At 37.1% G+C, this 13,047-nt stretch overlaps 1 protein-coding gene across 6 annotated transcripts in view; it reads left to right on the top strand.

Moving 5' to 3' along the window:
* LOC309627643 (sodium channel and clathrin linker 1-like) overlaps positions 1-13,047 on the top strand; it is a 224,099-nt gene that overhangs the window by 45,207 nt on the left and 165,845 nt on the right. The gene's annotated exons all lie outside the window — the stretch shown is intronic.

The raw sequence follows: 13,047 nt of genomic DNA, 5'->3' as shown, positions 1-13,047 counted from the left end.
CACTCTAAGGAAAGATGTGGCTGGCATCCATATCAAAACTGGCCCTCGCATCAAAAAGACTGGGCTCACTCAATCTACATAGGGACATTCCCACATAAAAACACCCCTTCAAGACCACAGTAGATAACTGTTTCCCCTAAATTCATAGAGACAGAGAAAGTTAAGTAAAATGAAAAAGCAGAGGAGCTACTCCCACCTAAAAGAACAAGAGAAATCCCCTGAAAGAACAAATAATGAAACAGAATTCTCCAGTCTACCAGACCCCAAGTTCAAAAAGGAGGTAGTAAAAGTGCTAAAGGAATTAAGAAAAATTGATAGAAATGCAGATCACTGTAACAAGGAACTAGAAACAATAAAGAGGAACCAATCAAAATTAGACAATTCACTTGCTAAGGTGAAAACCGATCTAGAAGCAATGAATAGCATATTGAATGACACAGAACAAATAATTCATCTGCAAGATAGAATAATGGAACTCATCCAGTCAGAACAGCAGTCAGAAAGACAAATTAAAACAAATGAGAGCATCATATGAGATCTCTGGGATAATATAAAGTGTGCCAACCTATGCATAGTAGAAATTCCAGAAGAAGAGAGAGAAAAGGGATCAAAAATGTATTTGAAGAAATAATGACTGAAAACTTCCCCAGCCTAAAGAAAGAAACAGATATCCAGGTACAGGAAGCACAGAGGGTCCCAAACAAGATGAACCAAAACAGACCCACACCAAGAAATGTCATAATTAAAATAGCAGAAGTTAAAGATAAGGAGAGGATTCTAAAGGCAGCAAGAGAAAAACAGTCAGTTACACGGGAATCCCCATAAGACTATCAGCGGATTTCTCTGTAGAAGCTTTGCACACCAGAAGACAGTGGCATGATATATTCAGATTCCTGAAAGAGAAAAATTTGCAACCCAGAATACTCTGTCCAGCAAGATTATCATTTAGAATAGGAGAGAGAAAAAATTTCTCAGACAAGTAAAAACTAAAAACATACAGCAATATTAAACCTACCCTACTCTAAATAGAAAAAAAAAGTAAGAATCTATAGGAAAGGGAAAATCACAATAGGAAAGGCAAATATATAAAATGATTGAAGATCACTTAAATAAGCAATAGGTTTAAAAAACAAAAAATTGTAATAGTGATTATAAGCAAAAGTGATTAACAGCAAAAGGATAAGCATCAAGATGTAAAATAGGACATCAAAATCAAAATATGGGGGAGGGAAATATAAAAATGTAGATCATTTACAATGTGTTTGCACTTGCATGACTATCAGTTTAATGCAAGTAGGTATAGTTATAGGTCAGCATACTTGAAATCCAGGGTAACCACAAATCAAAAACATACAGTAGGTGTGGGCAGTGACTCTTCTCCCCATTGCACAGTTTGATAAGACAGCCTCTTCTTTTGAGGGGAAGAGTGAGTGGAGTAGAAAGAAGGTTTGAGGCTCTCAGATACTTCTGAAAAAGAAGAAGCATCTCTTCATGTGATGAGGATAATGTAGTCATTGGAGCAGAGGGCTCTGGTCTCAGGATCCTTCCACACAGTGGCTTTACCAATGGACATTCACAACAACCCAGAGAAACAAAGTAGGAGAAGGAAAATGCAGAGACCAAAAGAGGAGCTCACATATAAGTCACTCCAAGGTTAAAGATGGCAGAGTAGAAAGACCCTGATCTCACCTCCTCTCATGAGCACAATGAAATCACAAGCAGAAAAATCATTGATGAAAAAGACTGGAGCCTACCACAAAACATCTTCCACAGATAGAGACAAAAAGAAGAAATCACAATAAGATGGCTAGAAGAGGCAGACTCCTGATATAATCAAATCCCATACCCTGCAACTGGGTGACCCACTGGGGAATAATTGTATTGCAGAGGTTTTCCCACAGGAGTGAGGGTTCTAAGCCCCACATTGGGCTCTCCAGCCCAGGGGTCCAGCACTCGGAAGATAGGCCCCCAGAGCACTTGGTTTTGAAGGGCAGCAGGGCTTAAGTGCAGGAGCCCCAAAGGACTGGGGGAAATAGAGATTACACTTTTAAAGGGTGCACACAAAGCCTCACCTGCACTGGGACCCAGGACAGAAGAAGTAATTTGATAGGAGCTTGGGACAAACCTATCTGCTGGTCTCGGATAGTCTCATCAAGAGGTGGGGGGGCAGATGCAGCTTACTCTGGGGATATAGACACTGGTGTCAGACATTTTGGGGAACATTCAGCCACCTGAACACTGCTTCTATGGCAGCTGACATCTTGGGATCGTCCCTTAAGCTCATTAGTGCCAAGACCTGGCACCACTCAACAGCCTACAGGCTACAGTGCTGGGACGCCTCAGGCCAAACAACTAACTGAGCAGGGACACAGCCCAACCCATCAGCAGACAGGTTGCCTCCTGACCTTATGAGCCCACAGGCTCCTCTAGACATGCCCCTGGAAGCCCTGCCTACCAGAGGGCCAACACCCAGCTCCACTCACAAGTGACCAGGCACCAACTCCTCCTGCCTGCAAGCCTGCACAGTCCTCTCGACCAGCCTCACCCACCAGGGGGCAGACAACAAAAGCAAGAAAACAATTTACCCTGGGACCAGTTAGGCCCTGGCCCAGCCCACCAGCAGCCCAAAGCCACCTTCAGGACACCCTGGAGCCCGTACCCAACTGTGTCAGGAGTTGGCCCCACCCACCCAACATTCTAAAATGATCTGTGATCTCTGGGCCCTGCAGCCAGACTCCAGGACGAGCTCTGCCCACCAGTAGTCTAGTGCTAATCCCAGGATCTGGCAACAGTGGATGGGCAACAGCTCCAGAGTCTTTGGGACCTTGACTCCACCCACCAGTGAGCCAGCACTAGTCCTGGGGCCCCCTAGGATTCCACAGCCAGCCACCTCATGACCAGACCCCACTAAACAGCAACCAACAGCATCCACATAAGGCAGGGCCTAGCCAGCAGCCAGACTAGGGGCCAACCAAGCCTACTAGACTGCCCACAGAGCCCACCGCAAGAGAAGGATCCACGCAGCCCTGTTAGGGGGAACCTCTAGAGCATATAACTTAGGTGACAAGACGGGAGTACCCAGCAGGGATGCATAGGATGCCTCCTGCAGAGGGCCACTTCTCCAAGATCGAGAAACATAACTAATCCACCACATAATAAAAATACAAATAGCAACTTAGAAAAAATGAGGCAGCAGAGGAATATGTTCCAGATAAAGGAACAAAATGAAACCCCAAAAGAAGAAATAAGATAGGCAGTCTGCCTGAGAAAGAGTTGAGAGGAATGACAATAAAGATGGTTAAAGAACTCAGGAGGAGAATGGAGGCACAGAGCAAGAAGTCAGAAGTTTGTAATAAAGAGATGGAAAATATAAAGAACAACTAAACAGAGATGAAGAATACAATAACAAGTGAAAAATACACTACAAGAAGCAATAGTAGACTAAATGATTCAAAAGCATGGATTAGTGAGCTAGAAAATAGAGTAGTGGAAATCACTGCTGCTGAACAAACGAAGGAAAAAAGAATGAAAAGAAATGAGGACAGTTTGAAAGACCTCTGGGACAATACCAAGTGCACTAGTATTCGCATTATAGGGGACCCAAAAGGAGAAGAGAAAGGGTCTGAGAACATATTAGAAGACATAATAGCTGAAAACTTTTGTAACATGGGAAAAAGAATAGTCACCCAAGTCCAGGAAGTACAGAGAGTCCTATATAGGGTTAACCCAAAGAGGAACACACCCAGACACATTGTAGTTAGAATGACAAAAATTAAAGATAGAGAATACTAAAAGCAGCAAGGGAAAAGCAGCAAATAACATGCAAGGGAATGCCTATAAGGTTAACAGCTGATGTTTCAGCAGAAACTCTGCAGACCCAAAGAAAGTGGCACAATATATTTAAAGTGATGAAAGGCAAAAACCTACAACCAATAATACCCAGCAAGGCTCTCATTCAGATTTGATGGAGAAATCAAATGCTTTACAGACAAGCAAAAGCTAAAGGAAATTCAGCATCACCAAACCAGCTTTGTAACAAATGTTAAAGGAACTTCTCTAGGTGAAAAAGAAAAGGCTACAGCTAGAAACAAGAAAATTACAAAATGAGAAAGCTCACCAGTAAAGGCAAGCATACACTAAAGGTAGGAAATCACCCACACACACCAAGCTACTAGGAAGGTTAAAATACAAAAGTAGTAAAATCATCTATATTCACAATAAGTAGTGAAGGGATACACAAAATAATTAGATGTAAAATATTATATGAAAAATGGTAATTGTGAGGGGAGGAGATTACAAATGTAGGGTATTTAAAATGCATTTGAAATGAAGAGATCAGCAACTTAAAACAGTCATATGCATATATATAGACTGCTATACAAAAATGTCATGATAACTGCAAACCAAAAATCTATAATAGATATACACACAAAAAAAGAAAAAGGAATCCAAACATAACACTAAAGATAGTCATCAACTCACAAGAGAAGAGAACAAAAGAAGAAAGTGGGGGAGAAAAGACCCCCAAAACCAATCCAAAATGATTAACAAATCATGGCAATAAGAACATACCTATTTATAATTACCTTAAATGTAAACAGATTATAGGTTCCAACCAAAAGACACAGACTGGCTGAATGAATACAAAAATAAGACACATATATATGCTGCCTACAGGAGAATCACTTCAAATTTAGACACACACACAGACAAAGTGAGGGGATGAAAAAGGTATTCCATGCAAATGGAAATCACAAGAAAACTGGAGTAGCAATATTTATCAGAAAAAAAAAAAGTCTTTAAAATGAAGACTGTTACAAGACCCAAAGGAGGAGACTACATGATGATCAAGGGATCAATCCAAGAAGATATAACAGTTGTAAATATATATGCACCCAACATAGGAGCACTTCAATATATCAAATATTAACAGATATTAAAGGAACTATCAACAATAACACAATAATGGTAGGGGATTTTAACATCCAACTTACATCCATGAATGTAATTAATAAGAAACACAGGCCTTAAAATAACACATTAGACCAAATGGACTTAATTGATATATAAATAGACCATTCCATCTGAAACCAGCAGAATACACATTCTTTTCAACTGCAACTGGAACATTCTCCAGGATAAATCACATACTTGGCCACAAAACGAGCCTAGGTACATTTAAGAAAATTGAAATCATATCAAGCATCTTTTCTGACCACAACGCTATGAGACTAGAAATCAACTACAAGAAAAAAAACTGCAAAAGTCCACAAATACGTGAAGACTAAACAATAGTCTACTGAACAACCAGTTTATCACTAAAGAAATCAGAGGAAATTAAAAAATACCTAGAGACAAATGAAAATGAAAACATGCTGATCCAAAACCTATTAGACATAGCAACAGTAGTTCTAGGAGGGAAGTTTCTGGTGATGTAAGCTTACCTCAAGAAACAAGAAAAATCTCAAACAACCTAACCTTACAACTAAAGGAACTAGAGAAATAAGAACAAACAAAACCCAAAGTTAGTAGAGGGAAAGAGATCATAAAGATCACAAAAAATAAATGAAATAGAGACTGAAAAAAAAAATAGGAAAGATCAATGAAACTAAAAGCTGGTTCTTTGAAAAAGATAAACAAAATTGATAAACCTTTAGCCAAACTCATCAGGAAAAAGGAGAGAGTGCAAATTAATAAAATCAGAAATGAAAAAGATGAAGATACAACTGACACTATAAAAATACAAAGGATCACAAGAGACTACCATGAGCAACTATATGCCAATAAAATGGACAACCTAGAAGAAATGGACAAATTCTTAGAAAAGGTACAGTCTAAGACTGAACCAGGAAAAAATAGAAAATATGAACAAATTACCAGTACAGAAATTGAATCAGTAATTTAAAAACTACCAACCAATAGAAGTCCAGGACCAGATGGCTTCAAAGTTTAATTCTACCAAACATTTAGAGAATAGTTAACACCTATCCTTTTGAAACTATTCCAAAGAATTGCAGAGAAAGGAACACTTTGAACTCATTCTATGAGGCCACCATCACCCTGATACCAAAACCAGACAAAGATATCACGAAAAATGAAAATTACAGGCCAATATCACTGAAGAACATTGATGCAAAATTCCTCAACAAAATACTAACAAACTGACTCCAACAATACATTAAAAGGATCATACTCCATGATCAACTAGGATTTATCCCAGGGATGCAAGGATTTTTTGATATCCTCAAATCAATCAATGATATGCACCACATTAACAATTTGAAGAACAAAAACCATATCACATCAACAGATGCAGAAAAACTGCTGATGAAATTCAACATTCATTTATGATAAAAAAAAAACCCCAACTCTTCAGAAAATGGGCATAGAAGGAGCACACCTCAACATAATAAAGGCCATATGACAAACCCACAGCTAACATCATGCTCAGTGTTAAAAAGCTGAAAGCGTTTCATCTACAGTCAGAAACAAGGATGCCCACTCTCACCACTTTTATTCAAAATACTATTAGAAGTCCTAGTCTAGCCACAGCAATCAGAGAAAACAAGAAGTAAAAGGAATCCAAATTGGAAAGGAAGAAGTAAAACTGTCACTGTTTGTAGTTGATATGGTGATAAGAAAATCCTAAAGATGCCACCAGAAAATTAGAGCTCATCAATGAATTTGGTAAAGTCATAGGATACAAAATTAACATAAAAATAAGCAAAATTAATATACAGAAATCTGTTCCATTTCTATACACTAACAATGAAATATCAGGAAGGGAAATTAAGGAAACAATCCCATTTTCCATCATATGAAAAAGAATAAAATATCCAGGAATAAACCTACTTAAGGAGGCAAAAGCCCTGTTTTTGTATGGGAAGAATCAATATTGTTAAATGACCATACTATTCAAGGCAATCTACAGATTCAGTGCAATCCCTATCAAAATACCAGTGGCATTTTTCTCAGAACTGGAAGAAAAATTTAAAAATTAAAGTGGAAACACAAAAGACTCCAAATAGCCTAAACAATATTGAGAAGAACGGAGCTGGAGGAATCACACTCCCTGACTTCAGACTATACTAGAAAGCTACAGTAAACAAAACAGTATGGTACTGGCACAAAAGCTCCCAAAGATCAATGGAACAGACTAGAGAACCCAGAAATAAACCCACGCACTTATAGTCAGTTAATCTATGACAAAGGTGGCAAGAATATACAATAAAGAAAAGACAGTCTATTCAATAAGTGGTGCTGGGAAAACTGGACAACTACATGTAAAAGAATGAAATATATGAAATATAGAATATTCTGTAACACCATACACAAAAATAAACTCAAAATGGATTAAAGACCTAAATGTAAGGCCAGACACTATAAAACTCTTAGAGGAAAACATAGGCAGGACACTCTCTGACATAAATCACAGCAAGATCTTGTTTGATCCACCTCCTAGAGTAATGAAAATAAAAACAAAAATAAACAAATGGGGACTTCCTGGTGATCCAGTGGTTAAGACTCTGCACTCCCAATGCAGGGGGCCCGGGTTCGATCCCTGGTCAGGTAATTGGATCCTGCATGATGCAGCTAAGAGCCCGCACACTGCACCTAAAAGATCCTGTATGCTGCAACTAAAGATCCTGCATGCCGCAACTAAAGATCTTACATGTGGCAACAAAGATCCCGCATGCCAGAACTAAGGCCTGGTGCAGCCAAATAAATAAATAAATAAATATTTAAAAAGGAAAAGAATATTCTCTCAACAAATAAAATGAGACTCCTTAAAAAAAAAAAAAGGGACCCAATTAAATTTTAAAGTTTTTGCACACCAAAGGAAACCATACACAAAACGAAAAGACAAGCTATGGATTGGGAGGAAATATTTGCAAATGCTACTGCTGACAAGGGATTAATTTCAAAATATACAAAGAGCTTATACACATCAATATCAAAAAAAGACATACAACACAATCAAAAAATGGGCAGAATCCAAGGAAGACATACAGATGGCCAATACACACATGAAAAGATGCTCAACATCGCTAGTTATCACAGAAATGGAAATCCACGCTACACTGAGGTATCACCTCACACCAGTCAGAATGGTCATCATTAAATAGTCTACAAATAACAAATGCTGGAGAGGGTGTGGAGAAAAGGGAATCCACCTAAACTTTTGGTGGGAATGTAAAGTGGTGCATTCATTGTGGAAAACAGTATGGAGGTTCCTTAAAAAACTAAAAATAGAGTTACCATATGATCCAGCATTCCCGCTCCTGGGCATATATCCACAGAAAACTCTAATTCAAAAGGATACATGCAGGAACTTCCCTGGTGGTCCAGTAAGTAAGACTGCGCTCCCAATGCAGGGGGCCCAGGTTCAATCCCTGGTTGGGGAACTAGATCCTACAGGCTTACTGCAACTAGGAGTCCACATGCCTCAACTAAGAAGCCCGCACACCACAACTAAGAAAACTGCATGCTGCAACTAAGAAACTCACGTGCCACAACTAAGGATCCTGTGTGCTGCAACGAAGATCCCATGTGCCGCAACTAAGATCGAGCACAGCCAAAATAAATATTTTTTTAAAAAGAAAAAAAAACAAAAACAAAAGGATACATGCACCCCAATGTTCATAGCCACAGCATTTACAATAGCCATGGAAGCAACCTGTATGTCCGTTGACAGAGAAATGGATAAAGAAAATGTGGTATATATATATACACACACACACATATACATAAAATGTGATAATATTCAGCCATAAAAAGAATGAAATAATGCCATTTGCAGCAACATGGATGGACCTAGAGATATCATACTTTAGTGAAGTAAGTCAGACAAAGACAGATATCATAAGATATCACATATATGGAATCTTAAAAAATGATATAAAGGAAGTTATTTACAAAACAGAAACAGACTCACGTACATAGAAAATAAACTTAAGGTTACCAAAGGGGACAGAGATGGGGAGGGATGATTTAGGGATTTGAGATTAACACACACACACCGTTGTCAGTTGAATCATTGCAAATATTTTCTTCCAGTCCGTAGATTGTCTTTATTTTGTCGGTGATTTCTTTTATTGTGCAAAAGCTTTTAAGTTTGATTAGGTCCCATTTGTTTGTATTTGCTTTTATTTCTGTTGTCTTGGTAGACTGACCTAAGAAAATGTTGCTATGATTCATGTCAGAGAATATTTTGCCTATGTTCCCTTCTAGGAGTTTTATTGTGACATGTCTTATATTAAACTCTTTAAGCCATTTTGAATTCATTTTTGTGTATGGTGTGAGGTATTTAACTTCATTAACATGTGAGTGTCCAGCTTTCCCAACACCATTCACTGAAGAGACTGTCTTTTCTCCATTGTGTATTCTTGCCTCCTTTGTCAAAGATTAATTGATCATAGGTGTGTGGGTTTAGTTCTGGGCTGTCTCTTCTGTTCCATTGATCCAAATATCTGTTTTATGCCATTATCACACTGTTTTGATTACTGTAGCTTTGTAGAATTATCTGAAGTCTGGGAGGGTTCAAGCTTTTTTTTCTGAGCACAGCAGTATGAAACTAGAAATAACCACAGAAAGAAAAACAAGAAAAGAACAATACATGAAGAGTAAACAACATGCTACTATAAGACCGATTGGCCAACAGTGAAATCAAAGAAGAAATCAGAAAATACCTTGAGACAAATGACAGTGAAAAGGCAACCTTACAAAATCTATGGGATGCCTCAGAAGCAGTCTAAGTGGGTAGTTCATAACGATACAGGCTTTCCTCAAGAAAAAATAAAAATCTCAAACAACCTGACCCACCACCTGAAAGAGTCAGAAAAAGAAGAACAAATAAAACCCAAAGTCAGCAGAAAGAAGGAAACAATAAAGATCTGAAAGGAAATAAATAAAATAGAGATCAAAAACAATAGAAAAGGTCAATAAAAGCAAGAACTGGTTTTTTGTAAATATAAACAAAATCGACATATCTCTAGCCAGGCTCACCAAGAAGAAAAGAGAGAGGACCCAAATAAACAAAATAAGAAGTGAAACAGGAGAAATAACAATACTTTACCACAAAAGTACAAAAAAATCGTAAGAGAATACTATGAACAATTATATGCCAACAAAGTTGACAGTCTAGAAGAAATGGACAAAGTTTCTAGAAATATACAGATTGCCAAAACTGAGTCAGGAAGAAACAGAATTTGAACAGACTGATCACTAGCAGTGAAATATCTGAGTGTAATATTAAAAAAACCAAAACAAAACAACAAAAAAACCTGTGCAAACAAAAGTCCAAGACTGGATGGCTTCACTGGGGAATTCTCCCTAACATACAAAGAAGAACTTAAATGTATCCTTTTCAAACTATTCCAAAAAATTGAAGAGGAGAGAACAGTCTCAAAGTCATTCCATGAAGCCACCATCACCCTAGTAACAAAACCAGACAGAGACACTGCAGAAAAGAGAATTACAGGTGAATATCTTTGACAAATATAAATGCAAAAATTGTCAACAAAATATTAGCAAACTGGATCCAACAATACATAAAAAGGAGCATTCCATGATGAAGTTGGATCCATTCTAGGTCACAAGGTTGGTTCAATACACAAATCAATCAGTATTATACACCACAATAATGAAAGCAAAGGCAAAAACCACATGATAATTTCAATACATGCAGAAAAATTTGACAAAATTCAATATCCATTCATGATAAAAACTCACCAAAGTGGATTTAGAGGGAACATATCTCAACATAATAAAAGTTTATGACAAACCCACAGCCAACATAATATTCAGTGGTGAAAAGCTGAAAGCCTTCCCAGTAAATTCAGATTTAAGACAAGATGCCCATTCTCACCACTGTTATTCTACATAGTATTGCAAATCCTAACCACAGTAATCAGACAAGAAAAATAAATACATTTTATCCAAATTGGAAGGGCAGAGGTTAAAACGTCACTATTCACAGATGATATGATACTCTATATTGAGTACCCTAAAGTCTCCACATAAAACCTATTTAGTACTAATAAATGAATTCAGCAAAGTAGCAGGCTACAAGATTAATATATGGAAATCTGTTGCTTTTCTTTACACTAACAATAAAATATCAGATAGAGAAAGTGAAAAAACAATCCCATTTAAAATCACATCAAAAAGAAAAAAGTATTGATACCTAGGAGTAAACTTAACCAAGGAGCTGAAAACTATATAACATTCATAAAGGAAATTAAAGATAATTCAAAGAAAGGGAAAGATATCTCATGCTCTTGGATTGGAAGAATTAATATTGTTAAAATGGCCATACTACCCAAAGCAATCTACAGATGTAATGTGATCCCTATCCAAATATCCATGACATTTTTAATCAAACTAGAACAAATAATCGTAAAATATATATGGAACCACAAAAGACCCAGAATTGCCAAAGCAATCCTGAGGAAGAAGAACAAAGCTGGAGGCATAACCCTTCCAGACTTCAGACTATATTACATAGTTACAGTAATCAAAACATTGTGGTATTTGCACAAAAAGATATTTAGATTAATGGAGCTTTACAATAGAGAGCCCAGAATTTAACTCACACACCTATGGTCAGTTAACCTCTGACAAAGGAGGCAGGAATGTACAGTGGAGAAAGGACAGTCTCTTCAGCAAATGGTGTTGAGAAAGCTGGACAGCTACATGTAAGTCACTGAAATTGGTACACTGCCTCATACCATATACAAAATGGTTTAAAGACCTAAATTTAAGACATGACACCATAAAACTCGTAGAAGAGAACATAGGCAGAGCATTCTCAGACATAACTGATAGCAATATTTTCTTAAATCATTTTGCCAATGTGAAAGAAATAAAAGCTAAGATAAATGAATGGGACCTAATAAAACTTACAAGCTTTTGCACAGCAAAGGAAACCATAAACAAAATGAAAAGACAGCCTACCAACTGGGAGAAAATATTGGCAAATGATGTGACTGACAAGAGCTTAATTTCCATAATATACAAGCAGCTCATACAACTCAATAACAAAAAAGCAAATAACCCAATCAAAAACTGGGCACAAGACCTAAACAGACATTTCTCCTAAGAAGACCTACATGTGGCCAACAGGCTCATGAAAAAATGCTCACCATCACTTATTATCAGAAAGATGCAACTCAAAACCACAAAGAGATGTCACCTCACACTGGTCAGAATGGGTATCATCCAAAACTGTACAAATAATAAATGTTGGAGAGGGTGTGGAGAAAAGGGAACCCTCCTACACTATTGGTGGGAATGTAAATTGGTGTAGTCACTATGGAAAACAGTATGGAGTTTCCTTAAAAATCTAAAAATAGAGTTACCATCTGCTCCAGCAATCCCATTCTTTGGTATATATCCAGAAAAGATGAAAACTCTATTTCAAAAAGATACATGCACCCCTATGTTCATAGCAGCACTATTTATGATAGCCAAGACATGGAAACAACCCAAGTCCCCATTAACAGATGATTGGTCTAAAAATATGTAGTATAAATATACAGTGGAATATTAACTCACTCATAAAAAAGAATGAAATATTGCTATTTGCAGCAACATGGATGAACCTATAGAATATCATACTTTAGTGAAGTAAGTCAGACATGTATCATATGATATCACTTATATGTGGAATCTAAAAAGTAATACAAATGAATCTATATACACACAGAAACGAACTCTCAAACATAGAAAACAAACTTATTGTTACCAAAGGGGAGATAAGGAGGTGGAGGGAAGAACTAAGAATTTGGGATTAACAGGTACAAAGAACTATATTCAATATCTTGTAATAACCTATAATGAAAAGTCATCTGAAATATATATATATATATATATATATATATATATATATACACACACATATATATATATGAAATAACTGAATCACTTTGCTACACACCTAACACAGTACTGTGCACAGTACTTACACAGTAAGTCAACTATACTTCATTTAAAAAAAAATCCCTTTGAATCTGTCTGTCCTTCCCTTTATCCCATTCCCTTCCTTCT

Source organism: Balaenoptera borealis (genome assembly GCF_965194805.1).
Source record: "Balaenoptera borealis genome assembly, chromosome: 4".
Classification (NCBI taxonomy): domain Eukaryota; kingdom Metazoa; phylum Chordata; class Mammalia; order Artiodactyla; family Balaenopteridae; genus Balaenoptera; species Balaenoptera borealis.
The sequence above is the reverse complement of the archived record's forward strand: the minus strand, read 5'-3'. Positions and strand labels throughout refer to the sequence as shown.